The sequence below is a fragment of the Gossypium hirsutum genome, chromosome A02 (assembly GCF_007990345.1).
Source record: "Gossypium hirsutum isolate 1008001.06 chromosome A02, Gossypium_hirsutum_v2.1, whole genome shotgun sequence".
In the NCBI taxonomy this organism is placed as follows: domain Eukaryota; kingdom Viridiplantae; phylum Streptophyta; class Magnoliopsida; order Malvales; family Malvaceae; genus Gossypium; species Gossypium hirsutum.
The window spans coordinates 101169286-101191613 of NC_053425.1; positions in this window are offsets into that span (position 1 = coordinate 101169286).

Here is a 22328-nt window from a genome sequence, read left to right on the forward strand (position 1 = left end):
TAGTCGGTACTGGTGGTGCTGGGTGAACCACTTTTAGTAGTGGTTGCTAAGGCTGTTGAGGTTGGGGCACTTGAGTATTCCCCATAAATTGATCAAACATTTGTGTCATCATCATAAAGAAGACACTTCTGACAACATTTCAACTGTTCTCAAGCTAGTTGCAGATGCTTGTTCTAGAACAGAGGGCACACGACTTTCAATTTCTTCACTGGTCGCTTCTTTGGATCTTTTAGACATGGTTATCAACACTACAAGAAAATTTAGATTAGTTTAAAGCATAGGAACTAAGTCAGAGGTGTATCATGCAGGATAGGGCATGACATAGCCTTCAATTTTTCAACAATCGGCTCAACCTTAACTCTGATACCAAACTTATAACACGCCAAACCCAACCCTATGATAGGATCCGAGTTTGACATTCACTACTCAAAATCAGACTAGCTTATAGTAAAACAATTTGGTGGAAGCTTTATAAAATTATTACAAAGTTATACATATAAATATATGATAGTTTTGGCTTTATTGATGTTTAAATGAAATCATTAACAATTTGAAATACTGTTTAAGCCATTTGGCTTATAAGTCCAAACATAATAGCTCATTAAAAAGATTGCAATAATTCAAATCCAAGCATTTATACTTAATAGAAATATTGTAAAAATAGAAGTTCTTTATAGAGATCGTTTCTAAAATACATTTATATGACACCCCAAGAGTCATGCATGATACAGAATAAAACAACCAGGTCACAATAACAACAACACTTTGGTATAGTCCTTCTAACAAAGTCTTCCTTCAATCAGCAAGCCTGAGAAGGAAAAGGTAATAGAGTAAGTTCATATGAATTTAGTGAGTTCAAAAGAGAAAATCATACATATAATTACTTACAACATAATCAAGCATTTCAAAAAGACTTACACACAATAAACATAGTATGCCCAATGGCATATACAGAATACAAACAAACTCAATACGTGAACTTACTGATCACTTAGGTGTATACTATACACCAGCTTAACAGAACTCAAAAAACTCATCTTCATGCCAGCCACGTACCCAAAATTCAAAATCAAAATCATACCATACAATCTCATTCACTTACATTCCCCTCTTAACTCCTCATATCATTTTCATTAAAAATAGCATGTTTTATTATGATCTGTCAATTCAGTTTGCAATATAGTTGCCCTACCGAAGGTTACACAAAAATATCTCTCCATCTCCATCACCATATACCAGGTTATATAATACATATAAGAAATAGATGGTAGTGGCTTAAGCATAAAGGATGGTGCTTACTTCATAACATAAACAAATTGAACCCAGACTGATGACATTGGATAACCATTATCCACAAATACACTTTTCATCCATTACAGAGAAAGATTACTTACCTTACACGAATCATATAACAAAGAGATTTACAACACATGGAAGTAAAAAGGAGCACACCAGAAATTCTAGCACAATCTACAAAACATGTCATTTGCCTTTATCACTTGGACTCACGTTAGCTTCTTGAGCTAAAAGATCAGAGAAAGATTACTTACCTTACACGAATCATATAACAAAGAGATTTACAACACATGGAAGTAAAAAGGAGCACACCAGAAATTCTAGCACAATCTACAAAACATGTCATTTGCCTTTATCACTTGGACTCACGTTAGCTTCTTGAGCTAAAAGAAAGATATTTATACATATTAGATCATCAATCTATAAAATCTGAACATGCATGCAAGAAACAACAACACTTTTCCTTCCTTACACACCATTCTAGCATCTATGCATGCAGTACGAAAAACATTTAAATGACTTCAATGTTAACCTAAGGGTTCATCAGTAATTACCAATGGGCTAGTACTAACGTATAAGTTAGCTAGATACTGTGAACCTTCACTTCGATAAAGTTTTCTAAACTTAAGTTTTTTAGAGACTTTCAGAGGAAATCAAGAAAGAAGAAGAAAACGTTAAAGTGTTTCAGAAAGACCAACGCTATCCTTCTATACTTAAGAAACAGAGACAAATATTAGTGGAAAAATAAAATAATTCCACTAACTCTCTTTATTTACGTGATTAAGTGCACTTAACAAAATTTAAGTTTTATTATCTACAGTAGTCTAGTTTTATTCTAACTAGACCTTAACTTAACAAACCAAATCACCATACTAAAATAATAAACAAATCTAAACAACTACGAACTTAACAAGTTTGCCCAAAGCATCTAGGTTGGGCGAATACTTAACAAAAGAGTTCGCGAAACCTTAAACCTCACTAAACTAGGATTTTTCCAGATAATATATTACATAGAATTCTATACTTAGCAAGAATAAATACTTTACTTATTCAAATCTATCCTTAATTTACCATCTATACGCCAAATAGTAACCAAATATGGAAACTTCGCCGGGTGGGCTATTACAAGTTATACATGACAGGATACCCTTCCGATCTCACCTATCTCTATATCTATCAGAGGTGTCACTCCATAATATACTAAGTGCTCTTGAATAAATAATCAATTTTGGATAAATAATCACTTAACAATTAAATGAGTTTATTAATCAAATCATGCAAGATATGAAATTAGCAGAATAATTTATTCAATTATTCATAGAAATGTGATCTACCACAAATTACACTATTATTTACATCCCTTTTTACACATAATTATAGCTTGTTTAAAAGAAAATCAAAGCATCTTATTATATAATTAGGTTTTCATGATTAAAATAGTAATTTATTTTTTTAGTAGTTTTTATTACATATTAGATATCTAAATAAGGTTACATGGTCTTATAGGACAAATTGTGAGCTAAAGATGCATATTCAGGCCGAAACTACTGCTTATATCGTAACACCAGGACATCGATGTTGCAACATTGAAGACAGAAGCAAAAACAAGTCCTAGAGTGAAACAGCTTGTTATGCCGGGACACCGGATCCTATGTTGCAACATGGCTTTTGTAAGGCCTAAAAGTCCCTCCACGTGATAGCTACGTTTTTTAGGGTGATTAGGAGTAGTTTTCCTAGTTAAACCCTAAGTACTTCAAGGATAGTTTAGGCACTTTAATATTCCAAGTTTAGCCCATATAAAGGCCATTGTAATAAGTTTAAACACACAATTTGAGGGAGACATAAATTATTATTCCATTCTTAGTTTTATTTAGTTTACGTTATGTTCTTGTAACCGGAAAATCCTATTCCGAAGTGAGACTTTCACGAGCAGAGATTGTTTCGGAGCCATGCTTTCATCGATAAATCCGTGAGCATCTCTTTCATTTATTCTATTCTTTATATTTCTTTCTTTAATTTTTGTAATTGAATGTTTATGTAAAGATTAGAATCAATTTATGCTTTATACATATTTCACATGTTTTAATTGTTTTAATCTAATTAATTTATTGACAAGTAAAGTTTAATTTGGACTAGTCGAATCTAGTTGAGTGCAATTAAACCCTAGGATTGATGACCCTATGAAGTCATTTATGTAGGAATTAACCTAAAATTAGTATTGCCTATGCATGTAAACCTTACCCTACCTCGATCTGAACTATGTTATCGAGAAGTGAGCAGTACTTGCCAACTAGTTAGGTTAGTAGAAGGCTAAGAAGCCCTACTAAGTTAATTAGTAACCAATTGTTTAGAACCCTACATCAATAGTTAATCAGGTAAAACAATTGGATCCAGGCTGAAGGAACTCGAGTGTTCAAAACAAGGAATAGGAGAAGCTGATACATGAACTTAGGAGTATATTTAGGTTTAGTTTAATTTTTTTAGTTTATTGTTACTATTAGTATCATCCTACTTTGAAATTAACACTACTAATTCATGATTCAACTAGACTAGTAGTTATTTTTGGTAATTGGCATAGTAACAGGTTTTATCAAACTGTAATCTCTAGGGTACAATCCTAAGAATTTTTACCAAATGTTTCATTGTAAACAAACTATATTACAACCTGACCAGTATACTTGCTGTCACCGCCTTAATTCTATATATTTGGTAGCAGTATTCATACTCTTGGTGTTGGTGTATCAGAAGGTAGTAAAAATGCTAATTGACAATGTTAACGAAAATATAAATAAAAGAACAAAAAGATAAGAGAAAGTTCATGAATACAGATTAACGTGCGATCTTGGATTAATCTGTACTCGCAATTGTCTTCACATCATAATAGAAAATTTTCGACTACACGAACATGAAGAGAAAAAAAAGTTAAATAGTAAAATTGTGTCTCTAAGTCTGCATACCAATACCAGTGACCCTAAGGTTGCTTATATAGGCAATTGCCTACTTGGTGACCACTCAACCATAGAAACAATTAGATACCAATAAACGCAATATTCTAATAAATGCTAGGGTCCAAAGAAATAAATATTCCCAAAAGTTTCGTGGAAAGAATCAACCATATTTTGGCCTGCCATCGTCACGTTGTCATGACATGGGAATGCTCCTCGTCAAGACGTTGTCACCGTGAATGCTCTCCTATCTCCATCACGTTTTCGTGGTGAGAGGAAGCTCTTTGTCATGACGTTAAGTGCTTTCTTGGCTTTGGCAACTTCGTTGTCCTATCGGGATTCGTTGTCCTATCGAGCTTCCTTGTCTCGTAGTCCAATCATCATCCTTATATTCTTGGACCTAAATTGGCATCCTACACACTTAAATAGCACATTAGTCAGTCATGAGGCCCAAATTGGCCCTATAGGTCATCGAAATAATAAAAAAGCGTAAAAATGCTTATTTTACTAATATTTTGTTCTTAACATACTAATACTGAAAATATAATAATTAATTATAGAATGCCAAGAAAATTAGCTCTTTAAGTGTAGAAATGACCTAAAATAACTACTACATTTGAAGTCAGTTTGGTCTTTGCAATTGCTTTGTGTCTCGTACTTGATCAATAGTTTGCAGATTCTCTTCCACATCTTGCACTTATCGCTATAATACATAAACAAAAATTCAATTGTATAACAACACATTATAATTTTTCACCAATTCAAGGGACTAAGCCAGAGATTCCATAACATGCATACAAGGGCTAACTTTCTAAATCCTATTCCTTGAGGACTGACTAAACCGGAGCTCTGATACTAACAAAATTGTAATGCCCCATACCCAACCAAATCTTTGGGTCTGGACTATAGGATGCTACATTCAAGATTAATCAATTTAACTTATACTTTCAATATTATTATTCACAATAATAAAAGAGTGAAGAAAAAGAACACAATTGATATTGTTGCTAAGTAAATTCAAGATTTAAATGAATCTATGTCATTAATAAATATTTAGTTGAATATTGATACTTGATATCCGTGATAGGTTTTGAATATTTATAATGAATCGTTCTTGAAACTAACTATTATCACTATGAAGGCAAGTGTACCTATCGAACAGTAGTATAGCTTTAGCAAGACCGGATTGTCGAATCTAAAGGAACTAAAAATACTAGTAATGACTGTTTTTTTATTATCTAGCCTAAGATAATGGGGTTTGTTTTAACTAACTATTTAACTAAACTAAGAAATCATAGAAAATAGAATTGGGGAATTACTTTTGGAAAAACGATTGAATTAAGACAATACCTAAGGAAAAATCCACCTAGACTTCACTTGTTATTTGACTCTGAATTGGATGATTTATTCATTTGACTTGATCTGTAGAAATCCCTAAGTTATATTATTATCCCTCTCGAGACTAACAACATCTAACCCTAGGTTGAATAATTGAAATCTCTTTCTAATTAACTCCCTAGGGTTGCATTAACTTGATCTATGGATCCCCTTATTAGGTTTCACCCTAATCCGGCAAAATCTTGTCACCCTATCTCTAGGCGCGCAATCAACTCTGCTTAATTATGACAAATGTACTGTTAGACAGGGTCTATGCCTCCTCTGAATAAGAGCTTAACTTGAATCAATATCCTGGATTATCAAGACAAGATTAAGAACACATAATTAAGAACAAGTCAAATATTTATCATACAATTCAGATAATAATAACAAGATCTATCTTAGGTTTCATCCCCTGTAGGTATTTAGGGGTTTTAGTTCATAACTAAAAAGGTAAACATCTCAGAAGAATAATGGATACAAAACATAAAGAAAAATCCAAAAATCCTGAAGGGAAATTGAGGGGAGATCTTCAATCTTGATGATAAATCTGACTTTTGAGATGGATCAATCGACTTTCCTTGAGCAGTTCCCTGCTTCCTTCTTTATCTGTCCCCTTTCCCTCCTCCTCTAGGATGTATTTATAGGCTTTAGAATGCCTAAGAACCCTCAAAATTGGTCTTTTTCGAATTGGACTAAACTTGGGCTCGGCAGGGACACGCCTGTGTGACACGCTCGTGTGCGGTTACTTCAGGTCGTGGTCAAGCCTGTTAAATAGGCACGGGCGTGTGGTCCACCCGTGTGAGTCGTGCTTCGATTCTGCCAAATTGACACGGTCGTGTGGTCTGCCCGTGTGAGGAGGTCCAAGCCATGTTAATTTCGTAAGTTGGCCCATTTTCTCCGTTTTTGGCCCGTTTCTCATTCTTTTCACTCTTCTATGCTCACCTAAGTATAAAATATGAAATTAACGCATTAGGAGAATTGAATTCACCAATTTAAGGAAAAATTATCCATAAAATGTGCTAAGCATGGGATAGAAATATGTATAAATTACGGTTTATCAAATACCCCCACACTTAAGCATTTGCTTGTCCTCAAGCAAAATCCTCAACTCATAATCAAAATAAATTCTTCTCAACTTATAATTTCTATCGATAATATCTCAAAATAATCCATAGGTAATCATACATTTAAAATTCAACTGAAAGAATATCAAAGTTTCAAACATTCCAAGTTGAGCATTTTATCATGAAAACATAGGTGTCTCCCCTCGTCTAAGTAATTACCTTTGATTCAAAATATCATAGAGTTTCACATCCTTACAAAAGATTCACTCAAACCACTCGAGGTGTTTAAGGACAATAAATGAAGCACTCAATAGTCAATAATGAAAAGTCAATACCATAGGCTTGCATGAAAATCAAATCTCCACTACTATAAATTGAGATAAAACATCAATCAAAAGGTCTTTAGAGGGTTGTAACGTGGATTTGGTTAGAGGGTTTGGTCACAAGCTGAAAGAAAGGTTTAGAATCGAGATTGAATTGAAAAATTACCTAACTAGAAAAATGACTAGTCATCAATTGCATACAATAGAGCTTTTACTTAGAATATGGAATTTAACTTCTTTAGCTCAGAATATTACTACTACTAATATGTATACATGTATTTTTTTTTATTTTAGGACAAGTTAAATTACAAAATAGAATAAAACATAGCTAAGCAACTATTCCCACTCAAATCTCAACAAAAATAGGGACTAAATTATTTAGGGGATTTCAACAATAGTGAGTTATGGGTTAATATTGAAGGTAAATCAATGAATGCGTTGTTAGGCTCAAGAGGGTTCACTAAGGGTTAATTTTGAAGGTAGGCTTTTATGGAGTGAGTGGGTTAAAACTAAGTGCCTTTATCATTTTGACATATCACATCAAATGGTGTGGTCTTGACATGCATAATCAAGAAATTTCTAGAATAACAATTCAATACTGACACACTCATAGCAATAATAAAAGTGAGAATGAAAAAATTAATAGATGCTCTTGAAGGCTCAAGATCTCACAAAAAATTATGGCTTTTTGATGTTTAAACTTGTGAATTTCAATTCAAGATAATACCTAAACTTGGGGAAACAACTTAAAATTTAAATTCTTAAAGATCAACTTATCATGGTTAATTCTCTAATGTCTTAAAGTTTGAATAATCAGTGCATGAATGCCTATGTTTTAATTTAAGATATATCAATAAAAATCATAAATCAATCAAAATTTATCCTAAACATGATATGAGAGCTTTTCAAGAGTACAAGGCAATCATTTAGGGATTTTTCTGATAGTGAAATGAATACCCCCCAACACTTAAGATGTACATTTCCCTCAATGTACAAAGATAGATATATAGAAAAGAATATAAAAATAAGATAGGGAGAGAAGTGAAACTTCCTAAGTGATGAATGAATTTCCTTAAACTGGAGTTTTGGAGAATAATCGGCGTGAGGGTGGAGGAGGATACTCCGGTGGTGGTAAAGGTTCATTAGTCCATAAGTCCTATGCCAAAAGAATATTATATCTGAAGTTGGCTATGGTCGTGGTCGAGCAAGACCTGGCAGTCATGGAGAACCTTTCCCAGTGGAGTTTCGAGTCCCTGAGTAATAGTGAGCTTTGGAGCTCTTTATAACTGTGATAGAATCAGAAAGTCTTTCGATTATCCTCATACTTAGCATGCTTGAGATGTCCTATGGGGACATCTAGCCCATGAGAGTGAGGGAGGATGATTGGGCTGCTGTGTTGAGGAGCCCGAAGTGCCGGGCCAATCGTGTCACATAAGGCCCAATGGAGATGACCCCTTTCCTATGTCGCTCCGTCTGATGTTGAATGGCGAGGGCAGTGAAATAAGCAAGGTCTATGACGTGCTCATGCGACATACACCATAGAAAGTAGGCGTCATGAATGTTGACGACATCAGTGCTCTCTCTCCTTCCTATTAACGTGTGAGCCAAAATGGCGTGTAAGTACCTCAGAAATGGAGGGAGAGCCGATGCCTTGGAGCGGCTAGGATTGTAGGAGGCAGTGTCTGGGGTGAGGGCATCCCAACATTGTGAAGGAGAGTGATGGATGTGGCGATTAAGAGCGTGGAGTTCATTTTCCTCCATGAACTCCTCAGTGTAAAGGCCCAATGCGGTTCCGAACTCTGGGATGTTCAACTGGCGGACTAGACCGCCGAGGCGAAATTGGATTGTTCCTAGGTCATCAAAATGGGTCATCACGGTCTAAGGATGGAACATTGAGTAGAGTTCCATAATGAGTTCGAGATATGTTGGCTCGACAATCTCAAAGAAAAGCCCCCAACGATTGGTGGTGAGGAAGGCTCGAATTACATCTGCAAGTTGGACTTGTTCTAGCACGGCCCAATCTATACAGCGGTCCACTTCCAAAGGTCGAGCCCATAGAATCTGGAAAAGTTCTTCTTGGGGCCCAATGGGGAACTGCAGGAAAGGGTGACGAATTTCCGCGTAGGACTCGAGGAGGATAACGCTCCCTTACTTTTCTTCGAAGCAGGGACGGCGGCTTTCATTCCTCGTGAAGATGACATGGTATACCTCCAAGCAAAACCATTATTCTATTTTGATGATTGGATAAGGTAAAATGTAAACAAATTCAACAAGGAAAAGGTCAAAAATAATTTCAGACACAACTACTAACACTAACAGACCTAACCAAAATAATAAATTTTATGGCATAATGTCATGGTATTAGTATGAAAATCAAAATGGCAAAGAGCTTGATGGTAATGTAAAAAGCATAAACGTATCACAGTGCATGGATTATAATGGAAAAGAATAATAAGCAAGTGAATATTAACTTAGAAAACGTAGATGGGGCTTGAGAAATCATGAAGTAATAAATAAAAATGTCACATGAAATAATGGTAGCTAATCTAACAATGGGATTTGAATGATAGCAAAATGGAAATAGTATGGGATAAATGAAGATTAACATGGTAATTAGCATTAGAACTAAGTAAAATAAAAGAGAAAAGAATAAACAAACGCTAAAAAAATGAGAATGGGCTTCAGAAATGGAGTTGAAGGCAGCGTACGGGCATGGCAGGGAGGCCGTGTGGACTTGCAGCGGCTAGGGTTAGGGATTTTGGGTGAAGAAGATGATGAATAGTGAAGGGTATTTATAGATTTTGGGACATACGGCCAAGGGGACACGCCCGTGTTCCCCAATATTTGCCCGTGTGATTCGCGAATTTTGAATTTGGGTGGGTCTGACATTTGGCCCACGCTCGTGTTCTTTAGGCGTATGGGTGCACACGGCCATGTCGCATGGTCGTATCTGTCTTTGTTTGCTTTCTCCCACGCCCGTGTATGAAGGTCCATGCCTGTGTTGTTTTGGCAGGTTCGGCCACGGTTTCAAGGCACGGGCATGTCGCACGCCGGTGTTAATTTGACAGGTTTGGCCACGATTTCAAGGCACGGGCGTGTCACATGCCCGTGTTGTTTTGGCAGGTTCGTGCACGGCCATGTCGCATGGCCGTGGTGATTTATCGTAGCCCGTGCTAGGGAAAATCTTTGCCCTATTTCCACATTATCCTAAGCACGCCCGTGTGCTAGGCCGTGTCTGTGTGGTAAACCTGTATTCAAGAGCTCCGTTAGTAAGTTACGTACTAAAATTTAAAGAAGTTAATACAATTAGTGCTCGGGTTGCCTCTCGAGAAGCGCTTATTTATAGTTTAAGCTCTACTTACCTCTCCATTGAATGGTCATGGTGGTTCGAGGAGTTTATACTCCTCATTCCTGCTGTGAATCTCATCAAAATAAGGTTTTAGGCGGGTATTGTTTACCTTAAAAGTGCCAAACTTGGGATAACTTACCTCGACTGTACCGAATAGGAAAATGCTAAGTACCGTAAGAGGGATTTCTTCATTCGGTTTGGTAGTGACAATGTGAGGATCTGCAGCATCTAATAAAACTTTATCTCCAACCTTAAGTTGATTTGGAAAGGTATTGAGCTTATTCTGGCGTAATTTTGGTTTATCGTGTGTTCTCAGTTTATATGTCCGCCATTCATCTAGCTCCTCGATTTGCAGCCTTCGTTCTTCATGAATAGGTCTTCTACTATTGCTTGAAAATGGCTCATGTACTTCCTTCAAACTCATTTCTTACAAAGTAGGTTGCACCATAATGTCAGTTTTAGAAGAATGGTTTAAACAATCACCTTCAATTTTCGATGTGTTGTCGGAATTGCGAGCTTGAAGGGTGATTGTTTTGTCTCCCACACAAAGTGTGAGCTCACCTATGCCAACATCAATAATCTTTCTAGCAGTTGCTAAAAAGGGCCTTCCTAAAATCAAAAGAGCGTTGCTATCCTCCTCTATGTCTAGAACAACGAAGTCAACGGGAAATATAAATTTATCGATTTTAACTAGCACATCTTCAATAATACCCTTAGGAAATCTTATAGTTTTATCTGCTAATTGAATGTTCATTCTAGTCTGTTTGGGTTTCCCAAGACCTAGTTGTTTAAAAATTTTGTAAGGCATGACGTTAATACTAGCCCCTAAATCAGCTAATGCATTATTAACATCCAAACTACCAATTAAGCAAGGAATTGTAAAACTCCCTGGATCTTTCAATTTATTGGGTAGTTTATTCTATCGAATAGCTGAGCAAACTGAGTTTAGCTTCACATGCGAAGCCTCGTCCAACTTTCACTTATTTACTAAGAGCTCTTTTAAAAATTTCATTGCGTTTTGTATCTGTGATAGAGCTTCAATAAATAGTAAGTTAATATGCAATTTTTTTAAGAGTTTAAGGAATTTACCAAATTGTTCATCTGAGCAGCCTTTCCTTGTCGCATTGGGATATGACACACGAGGTTTGTATTCTGTACTTACTGATTTCTGCTCATTATGGTCTACCTCACCTTTACCTTTGCTTATCTCTGTTTCTTGCATTGGTTCTGGTTCTGGTGTGACTAACCCTTCCTCATCTTGAATGGCAATCGCGTTGAGTTACTCCCTTGGGTTAGATTCAGTGTTGCTTGGCAGGCTACCTTGTGGTCATTCAGAAATCAACTTGGCAAGCTGTCCAATCTAAATTTCGAGCCATTAGATCGATGCTTATTGATTCTTAAGTGCTATCTCGGTATTCTGAAAACGAGTTTATGACGCCGATATGAATTTGGTTAGCATCTCCTCAAGGTTCGGCTTCTTCTCCTGCTGGCAAGATGGTTGTTGAAAACCCGGAGGATATTGCGGCCTTTGATTTCCTTGACCGCCTCACGAGAAATTGGGATGGTTCCTCAAACCTGCATTATAAGTGTTACTATATGGGTTATTTTGGGATCTAGAGTTATTGTTACCCATATATTAGACTTGTTCCTCCTCTATGCTAGGGTTGAAGGGTTGATATTCTGTACATGCTCCTCCTCTATTCGAATCACACCTCATCACTGGATGTACCTGAGTAGAACCACACAAACCGTCAATCCTTTTATTTAAGAGTTCTACTTGTTAGATAGCATAGTAACCGCATCGAGGATGAAAACACCGGCTGCTTTCGTCGGCTTTGTTCTCATAACTTGCCACTGATAGTTATTCAGTGACATCTCCTCAATAAATTCGTAAGCCGCCTCAGGTGTCTTATTATTGATAGTTCCTCCAGCGACTGCATCAATCATCTGCCGAGTCGAAGAATTCAGGCCATTATGGAACGTTTGAACTTGTAGCCAAAGCGGTAACCCATGGTGAGGGCATCTTCTCAAAAGGTTCTTGTATCTCTCCCATGCATCGTAGAGTGTTGATAAACGCCAAATTATACATAGTTTTACCCCAAATACTTAGCATATTTATGGATGTTTATTACTAGGTTTTTGGATTTTGGTGCTCTTAATCCAGTTATTTCATGTTTTGCACTCAAGAGAGCACCAAGAGTCAAAAGGATCCAAAAATGAGCTAAAAAGGGACAAACGGACCAAATCAAAAAGATCACACGATCTAAGCCTTGCCACACGGGCTGCTCACACGCCCGTGTCCTTCGAGGGTGTCGACCAAGGCTCTCACAATTCACACGGCCTGGCCATTGACCCACACGGCCGTGTGCAATTTAACGGATCGAACACGGCCGTGGCACACGGGCGTGTCCCTTTTTCAAAAAGTTGTATTTTACACGAAAAAAGGTACTTAGGGAGGAAGAAAGCTAATCCAAAGCCTATATAAACACCCTAAGCGTGACCTAATAAGGGGGCCTCTTCCAGAACTTTTCTGGAATACAGAACCACACGCCAGGAATTACTTGAAGGAAGCCAGATGATCCATCCCAAAAGTCGAAGCTACTCCAAGACTAAAGATCTCTCTCAGAATTCCTAGTTTTCTTCATGTTTTGTTATTTTTATACTTTTGAGATGTACTCTTATTTTATTATTAACTAAACCCCTTAGATACCTAAGGGGGATAAAACCTATGATAGATCTTGTTATTATTATCTGAACTGTATGATAAATACTTGATTTATTCTTAATTATGTATTCTTAATGCTTGAGTTAATATTCCGAGTATTAATTCATGATTTGATGTGCTTATGCAGAGGAGGAATAGACTCTGCCTAAGAGTAGATTTGGCATAATTAAGCGGAGTTGATCGAACGCCTAGAAATAGGGTTACGAGATTTTGCCGTATTAGGGTGAAACCTAATATGGGAGTCCATAGAGTGATTTACTGCTTCCCTAGGGATTTTAATTAAGAAAGAAATTTCGATTAATTCAACTGAGGGTTAGACGTTATTAGTCTCGAAAGGGATAATAACGTAGGTTATGGAATCTCATGGTTGAAGTCAAGTGAATAAATCGTCTGGTTCATAGTCAGATAACAAGTGAAATCTAGGTGGATTCCTCCTTGGGTGTCGTCTTTATCAATTGCTTTTCTTCAAGTCTTTTTCCAAATTTTCTCTTTGCTTCAATTAAATTAGTTAATTAGTTTAGATAATTAGTTTAATAAACAAACCCTTTTATTCTTAGGCTAGATAATAAAAAGATAGTTATTACTAGTACTTTTTGGTCCTTTGGGTACGATATCCCGGTCTTGCCATTACTATACTATTGTTCGATAGGTGCGCTTGCCTTTTCGTCGTGATAATAGTTAGTCTAGGTTTGATCTTCATTATAAATATTTATTACTTGTTACGAATCATGCGATCAAGTTTTTCTAAATCCATCTGCACAAAAGAAGAGATATCATTACGTAATTTAGCCGTTTTAGCCGGCGAAAAGTATTTTAGTAGAAACTTTTCGCTCATTTGTTCCCAAGTAGTAATTGACCCTCGTGGTAATGAGTCCAACCACTATTTAGCTTTGTTCCTCAACAAAAAGGGAAACAATCGAAGGCAAATGGTGTCATCAGAAACACCATTAATTTTAAAGGTATCGCAAAATTCCAAGAAATTTGCCAAGTGAGCTTTGGGATCCTCGTCTTGCAAACCATCAAACTGAACAAACTGTTGTATCATTTGAATTGTGTTAGGTTTCAGTTCAAAATTATTTGCAGCAATAGCAGGTCTAACTATACTTGACTCAGTTCCTGTTAAAGAAGGTTTAGCATAATCATACATAGTGCGCGGAGCAGGATTTGATTAACAGCAATCGCAGGAGGTAGCAGATTTTCTTGGTTTTCAGCCATCTCCTCGGTTGTGGTTTGAATATTATCCTCTTGCTCGTTCTCTATGTATCTTAAGCTTCGCCTTATTTCTCTTTGGTTTCTGCGAACTGTGCGATCGATCTCACTGTCAAAAAGTAATGGTCCTGACAGGTTTCTTCTAGTCATAAACTATAAGAACCTGCCAAAAAAGGGAAAAAAAGAATTAGTAATAAAAATTAGAATAAAATTTAAATTGAAGTAAAAGTAAACGGCTGAAATAATAAAAATTGGGTGTTCCTAATATCTTAGTTCCCCAGCAACGGCGCCAAAAACTTGATACGTGATATTCGTGACAGGTTTTAAATATTTATAATGAATCGTTCTTGAAACTAACTATTATCACGATGAAGGAAAGTGTACCTATCGAACAGTAGTATAGCTTTAGTAAGACCAAATTGTCGAACCCAAAAGAACTAAAAGTACTAGTAATGACTGTCTTTTTATTATCTAGCCTAAGAATAATGAGGTTTGTTTTAACTAACTATTTAACTAAACTAAGAAATCACAGAGAATAGAATTGGGAATTACTTTTGAAAAAACGATTGAATTAAGACAATACCTAAGGAAAAATCCACCTAGACTTCACTTGTTATTTGACTCTGAATCAGACGATTTATTCATTTGACTTGATCCGTAGAAATCCCTAAGTTATATTATTATCCCTCTCGAGACTAACAACGTCTAACCCTAGGTTGAATAATTGAAATCTCTTTCTAATTAACTCCATAGGGTTGCATTAACTCGATCTATGGATCCCCTTATTAGGTTTCACCCTAATCCGGCAAAATCTTGTCACCCTATCTCTAGGCGTGCAATCAACTCCACTTAATTATGACAAATGTACACTTAGATAGGGTCTATTCCTCCTCCGAATAAGAGCTTAACTTGAATCAATATCCTAGAATATCAAGACAAGATTAAGAACACATAATTAAGAACAAGTCAAATATTTATCATACAATTCAGATAATAATAACAAGATCCGTCTTAGGTTTCATCCCCCTTAGGTATTTAGGCGTTTTAGTTCATAACTAAAAACGTCATAACTAAAAAGGTAAACATCTCAGAAGAATAATGGATACAAAACTTAAAGAAAAACCCAAAACTCCTGAAGGGAAATTGAGGGGAGATCTTCAGTCTTGATGATGAATCCAGATTCTGAGATGGATCAATCGGCTTTCCTTGAGCAATTCCCTGCTTCCTTCTCTTTCTATCCCCTTTTCCTCCTTCTCTAGGGTGTATTTATAGGCTTTAGAATGCCTAAGAACCCTCAAAATTGGCCTTTTCCTAATTGGACTAAACTTGGGCTCGGTAGGGACACGCCCATGTGACACGCCCATGTGCGATTACTTCAGGCTGCGGTCAAGCCTGTTAAATAGGCACGGGTGTGTGGTCCGCCCGTGTGAGTCATGATTTGATTCTGCCAAATTGACACGGCCGTGTGGTTTGCCCGTGTGAGGAGGTCCAGGCCGTGTTGATTTCATACATTGGCCCATTTTCTCTATTTTTGGCCTGTTTCTCGTTCCTTTCGCTCTCCTATGCTCACCTAAGTATAAAATATGAAATTAAGGCATTAGGAGCCTCGAATTCACCAAATTTAAGGAAAAATCATCCATAAAATGTGCTAAGCAAGGGATAGAAATATGTATAAATTACGGTTTATCAAATATACAACAATTTCACCAAGTAACCCTTACTTATTTTGAATGACCACTTAGTATTTTGACTATCTAGTTTCGTTTACAACAAACACCCTAAGACTTTAGTATTTTGACTATCTAGTTTCATTTACAACAAACATCCTAATACTTCGTCTCTGGGTCGCCCCGCTACATACAAGTTACAACTAAGAAACAAAGATGCCACTACACGGTGAACTCTGGCCTGGTCCTTTCTCGAATCCTCACAATCCCCCAGTTGCCTGCAATACATAGCAACACAAATAAGTTCCAAATAACTTAATGAGTTTCCATACCTTACAAACAAAATACTAACTCTTTGCCCTTCGTGGCTGGGACTTCACTATGTTCTTGCTTGATTTGGGACAGTACATCATTCTCATCGTCACAGAAGATAATTTCTTAGCGGATTTCCCTTACTAACTTTATTCCCTTTAATTGCCTTAATAGCTTCTTATGCATTTATTTCCTCAAGAGGGAAATCCTCGCGATTTCTTACTTGTAAACTACTTGTAAGAGATAATCCATCGATTTATCTTACTAAACTCAAACCCGTATTACGATCCTCTTGAATTCATAAGGAAAACATCCTTGCAGCTTAATATAGAAAGTTTACTCATCCCCATCAAATAGACAGATTGACGGTACATTTCATCACGCCCATGTTCCAGGATCAAATAGTCTACTATTGGTAGTTATCTCTTTGAAAAAAATAACTTGTAGTAGATTCTTAGCAGCGAACCCCCTATTTTCGGAATCATACATGTGAGACAGTCGTGGTGAACTACCAAATCTTTCATATGTGGTTTTGCATAGCCAAACAACTCACATTATAACACCCCTAACCCGTATCTGTCGTCGGACTAGGGTTAAGAGGTATTACCGGACAATCAGAACATTTCAAATTCATTTCACAATCTAAAAGTCATACGTCATCATATCATAATCAAACATCAACATAAAGTCCCTTTTTTAGGTCATCGAGACCTAAAACATGCATTAGGAAGGGGTCGGGACTAAACCGAGCACACTCAAAATTTTTCAAAACTTCAAAAAATTTTCTAAGTTATAAAGGTCACACGCCCGTGTGAACAAACCATGTGTCTCACACAGCATTAGACACGCCGATGTTCCTAGGCCATGATAAAACAAGGCATACATACTGACTTGTCCACATGGCTACAAGACACACCCGTGTGCCAGGCCGTGTAAAAATTAGGGAGGCCACTGACTTGGGTCACACGGCTAGTCACATGCCCGTGTGTCTAGCCCGTGTTCGAAACTGACTTGGCCACATGGCCTAGCACACGCCCATCGGTCTACGACCATGTAGTCTGGCCAGGCTCATTTCGAAATGGCCCTCAAGCTACACAACTGAGACACACACCGTGTCCCTGCCCATGTGGGCAAAAATAGGCCATTTACAAGGCCAATTTGCCACCCATTTTGGGTCTTCCTTACAAGGACCAAAACAAAACCAATTTATACCAAATTCTCAACCAATTCACAACCAAAACATACATTATTCATGCCATACCATCATCAATAAATTTCATGCTTGTAATCCATATCAAAATCATGCCAAATCATAAGCTATAATTATACCAAGACATATGTTCCATAATCTCAATACACTTCATTCATTCTCATAGCATCATTCTACCATTTCCATAGCAAGTTCACATTTCTATATTACCAAATCAACCATTTCTCACAAGGCCCTTTTATACACATCAAAATATAGCCTATAGACAATATTACATCACATATCACATGGCTAAGTATTCATATCACAAAACATACCAAAATAACTCTAGCCTATACATGCCATATACCATATATACAACTTTCAAAATGGTACCAAAATAGGTGTCCGATAGTGTGAATGTGCCACTGATGATCCCTGAATCCAAGCTAGCTTTATAACACTATAAAACAAAGAACATTTCACACAGTAAGCTTTAAAGCTTAGTAAGTTCATGATATAACACATTTAACTCATTAATTAAAATATAATTCAATCAATTAACTAACACTTAATACAACTCATCATATTACTCATTTCATCATTCATTTACACAATCTCTCGTCTATTTCATACTCTATATCATCAACCACATAGGTTCCGTACATACATATACCATCACGTTCATACCTATCACATTTATCACTTCAATACTCGATGCATTAATTCCTTTGATCATCTTTAAACGTTCAATGAACTAGCACACTTAGTGCCAATTAAGTAGCCGAAGCTATAATAGTATCGAACGCTTAGTGCCATTACAATAAACCAAATTAATAATGGTATCGCACACATAGTTCCATTTATTCAGCCAACATTGTTTTAATCTCGCACACTTAGTGCCATTTTAGTAGTCGTAGCTATTTCTTTATTCGCACACTTAGTGCCTCATATATTCAATCCACAAATCACATACTCAAACTTCACAATCACAATTCTATTCATTTCAACTCATATAAACATTTTTTAAACAATAAATATTATACACAAACTTACCTCGGACGTAAAAACGACGATATTGGTCGATCAACCTTGCACTTTGTTTTTGCCTCGATCTAGGTCCAAATTTCTCCTTTATTGATCTATATAAATTCAAATTCACCTATTCAATCTCATATTAATTCAATTAAATTCATAATCACATAATTTGGCCTTTTTGCACATTAGTCCCTAATTTCCACATTTTGACATTTTAATCATTATTACACAAAACACGAAAATGTACAAAATTCATCACAATCATGCCTTAGCCGAATCTTCCTATGGTCCCTAACAGTCCATATATTTCATTTATTTCACATTTTAGTCCCTCAAAATCTCATTTTCACAATTTAGCCCAAATTACTCAAATTCATCAAAAATCCAAAGACAAAACATGTTAACCCAACATCAAACTTCCATATACTATCATCAAACTTCATAAAACTCATAATTTCATCAATGGTATATCTTAAAATCATAATCAATTTCAGAAATTGAAGCATGGGCTTAGTAAAATACAAAGCAACGATCACAAAAATGTAGAAATTATCGAAAACGGATCAAAAACCATACCTTAATCACCAATATCAATAGTCGAACCCTAAAAGCTCTTGTTCTTTCTTTTTCTTTTTTATTTTCGGTAATAGATGATGAATTTGGAAGAAAATATGGCTTTTTTTTATTTAATATAACTTTAATTACCAAATGCCAATTTTGCCCTTAATTAATAACATATAAAATTTCATTAACTATAGGCATTTATGTCCATCCATTATTCAAATGGTCTATTCTCAACATAAGGACCTCTCATTTACAAAGACATAAAAAAATAGGCACACTTAACATATGGCAAGAAACTTTTACATTTTTGCGATTAGGTCCTTCTACAAATTAAGCACACAACTGATTAAATTTTCATACGAAATTTGCACACATGCTTAACCACATACTGTAAACATAGAAAATAATATTCAAATATTTTTCTAACTCAAATTTGTGGTCCCGAAACCACTATTCTGACTAGGGTCTAAACCGGGCTGTTACACACACAATATCTCAAACACAAAACTTACTTAGGTAAACATTTTCTTCATTTTGGAAACATAGGAGAATACCCTTGTATCATTCCCAATAGAACCTGGCGAACTATCATATATACATAATATGAATTCCATATAATTGTCCATGCATTTGGTTTGGACATAAGTTGCAATATTAGCATGGGGATTCGTTCTTGGCGATCTTATAGAATTAGATTCAAATCGCCTAATGAATTTGCCAACTCTCACAAGAATGAATTCCATACCTGCTATAGATTTCAAGCTATGAGAACAGAACAAGTGGATCATTATAACTTGTATTCGCTTCACTTATTTGCTAGCACAGGCATAATGGCCTTCTCATAATAATAGAACACCCTTTTACAGGCTTAAATCAAAGTGTGTGTTGTGGAATTATATTTTCTAGATAGTTCTGGTGAATTTTCCTCACAACAATAGTCCTAGCTGATTTTTCCCACATTAGATAAGTCCTCATGGACATCCACAAAAGATAGTCCTAGTCATAGTCACTAAATTATTTATATCTTAAGCTACAAAATTCTAAATTAATATCCGCTTAATGTTTTTGACACTAGACTCAAATATCTTTCTACCATAAAAAATTTAGAATTTATAATTTAACCGATAAGTACATTAAAATATTCAAATTTATCCCTATTCTGCTATTTGACAACTTCGACCTTTCTTTACTAAAAATTAATTATCACTTAGTATGGGGTTTGGATGATGTTTTTGTTTATTTCTCTTGAAAATAGACTCATTAAGAATTTAAACATATAAATTTAAACCCATAATTATTTTTTATAATTTTTTTATTTTCCAAAGTCAGAACAGGGGAACCTAAAATCAATCTGACATTATCTCACAAAAATTCATATATCTCATAATATGAAATTCTTTTACTTACAATGTTTCTTCTAAAACTAGACTCAATAGGCTTTGATTTAATACTGTAATTAAACTATAATTCAATTTCTACAATTTTTGGTGAATTTTCAAAGTCAGACTACTACTGCTGTCTAAAAATTGTTTTAGTGCAAACTGTTGATAACCAAGTTTATAACACCCCACTTTCCTTTCTCTACAATATTTCCCTTCACTAACATATCAAGAACATAGAATCTTATATAAGAAAACTCTACTTTAACATTATTTTCATTCTTTTTCAATAATATCAAACTTAAAAATATATTAAAAACTTGATGTTCTTACCTTGTTCTATTGATTTCAATCTTTAACTTGATATTCTCTCTCCTCCAGCTTCTATTTCTTGAATCTAACTTGATATTCTAGCTCCCCATAATCTGTTTATTGCTTTACTCTCTTGGTATCTATGGAAATTCTTTTGATTTCTAAGTGAAAATGGTGAATTTTGGTAAAAGGACCAAATTTTAAATAAAAGAAAATTTCTTTCTTTCTTTTCTCTTCTCACGTTGGTTGCATGGAAAGATGATGTAACATTCTGAATTAGGGCCTAGTCGAAACAGTGATTTTGAGACCACAAATCTAAGATAGAAATAACTATTTTATGATTATTATGAGGTTTATGTTATGAATGCATGCTTGTGTGAAAGTTTCATGAAGAAATTCTATGCATAAAATGTCTAATTGCATTTTAGGGACCAAATTGAATAAAGCTCAAAACTTGCATTCTAGAAGCTTTAAGCATGAAATTGCATTAGATTATGAATTAGAAGGTCCTAATTAGCAATTTGACCAATTCCTAAAATTTTAGACAAAAATGGACATGCATAGAAAAAAATTGGAAAGAGAAACCCTAAGGGCATTTTGGTCATTAGGTAATTAAAAGAATAAAAAGGGAAAATCAAATAAAAAATCTGTCCATATTCCTCCTTGGCTACCGAAAATCACAAAACACCATAGCTATGGTTTTGTTCAACATCTCCAAGCTCAATAGTAAGTGTTCCCTAGTCCCGTTTTTAATGTTCTATGTATTTTTGAAGTCTCGGTAACATGATCTACCATTTCTAGCTATATTTCAGCTAGGTTTCATGTATAAAAATTGACCCATGCATGACATGCTTGTATTTTGATGATTAATGGAGGATTATGAATGTTTGATGCATGATGAACATCTTTTATTAGGTGATTTTTAGTGAAAACACCTAAACAAGGGACTTGTTTGTAAAAGTGTAAGAGTGAGAAGTAATAATGTGAAATAATAGAAAATATGGGCTGATATGAGCATAGAAGAGGTTCAGCCAAGCTTGGGTAATCAAGAAAATGCATGCATTTCATTTTACGAGCCTAAGGGTTAAATCGTAAATATGTAAAAGTTTAAAGGTCAAATGTAAATTTGAAAAAAATATGATTTATGGACCCATTTCAGCAATGTGAATAATAAATAAGTTAAATTTGGCATTATAGAGCAAGAAAAAGTGAATCGGGACCTGATCGAGGAAAGAATAAAGTATACGACAACTAGGCTCGATTATCATCGTTTTGTACCGAGGTAAGTACATATGCAAATAATGTGGCATTGTAGTATGTTTTAATGCTTTAATATATTGTAATAAATGTTTTATTGTAATTATGAGTTATATGCTAGCTGATTGTTATGAAAGCATGAATACTATTATGGTTGTTATCCACGACGTTACAAGCAAGTATGATGGAGATACTATATGCAAGAGAGGAAAAACCCCGTTTTAACCTTAGGAATAGTTTAGGATACAAGTGACATGTCACTAGAAACTAAGAAGTCTGAACTCATTGAGTGGTCCGGGTTCGTGAGGTATGTAGCATC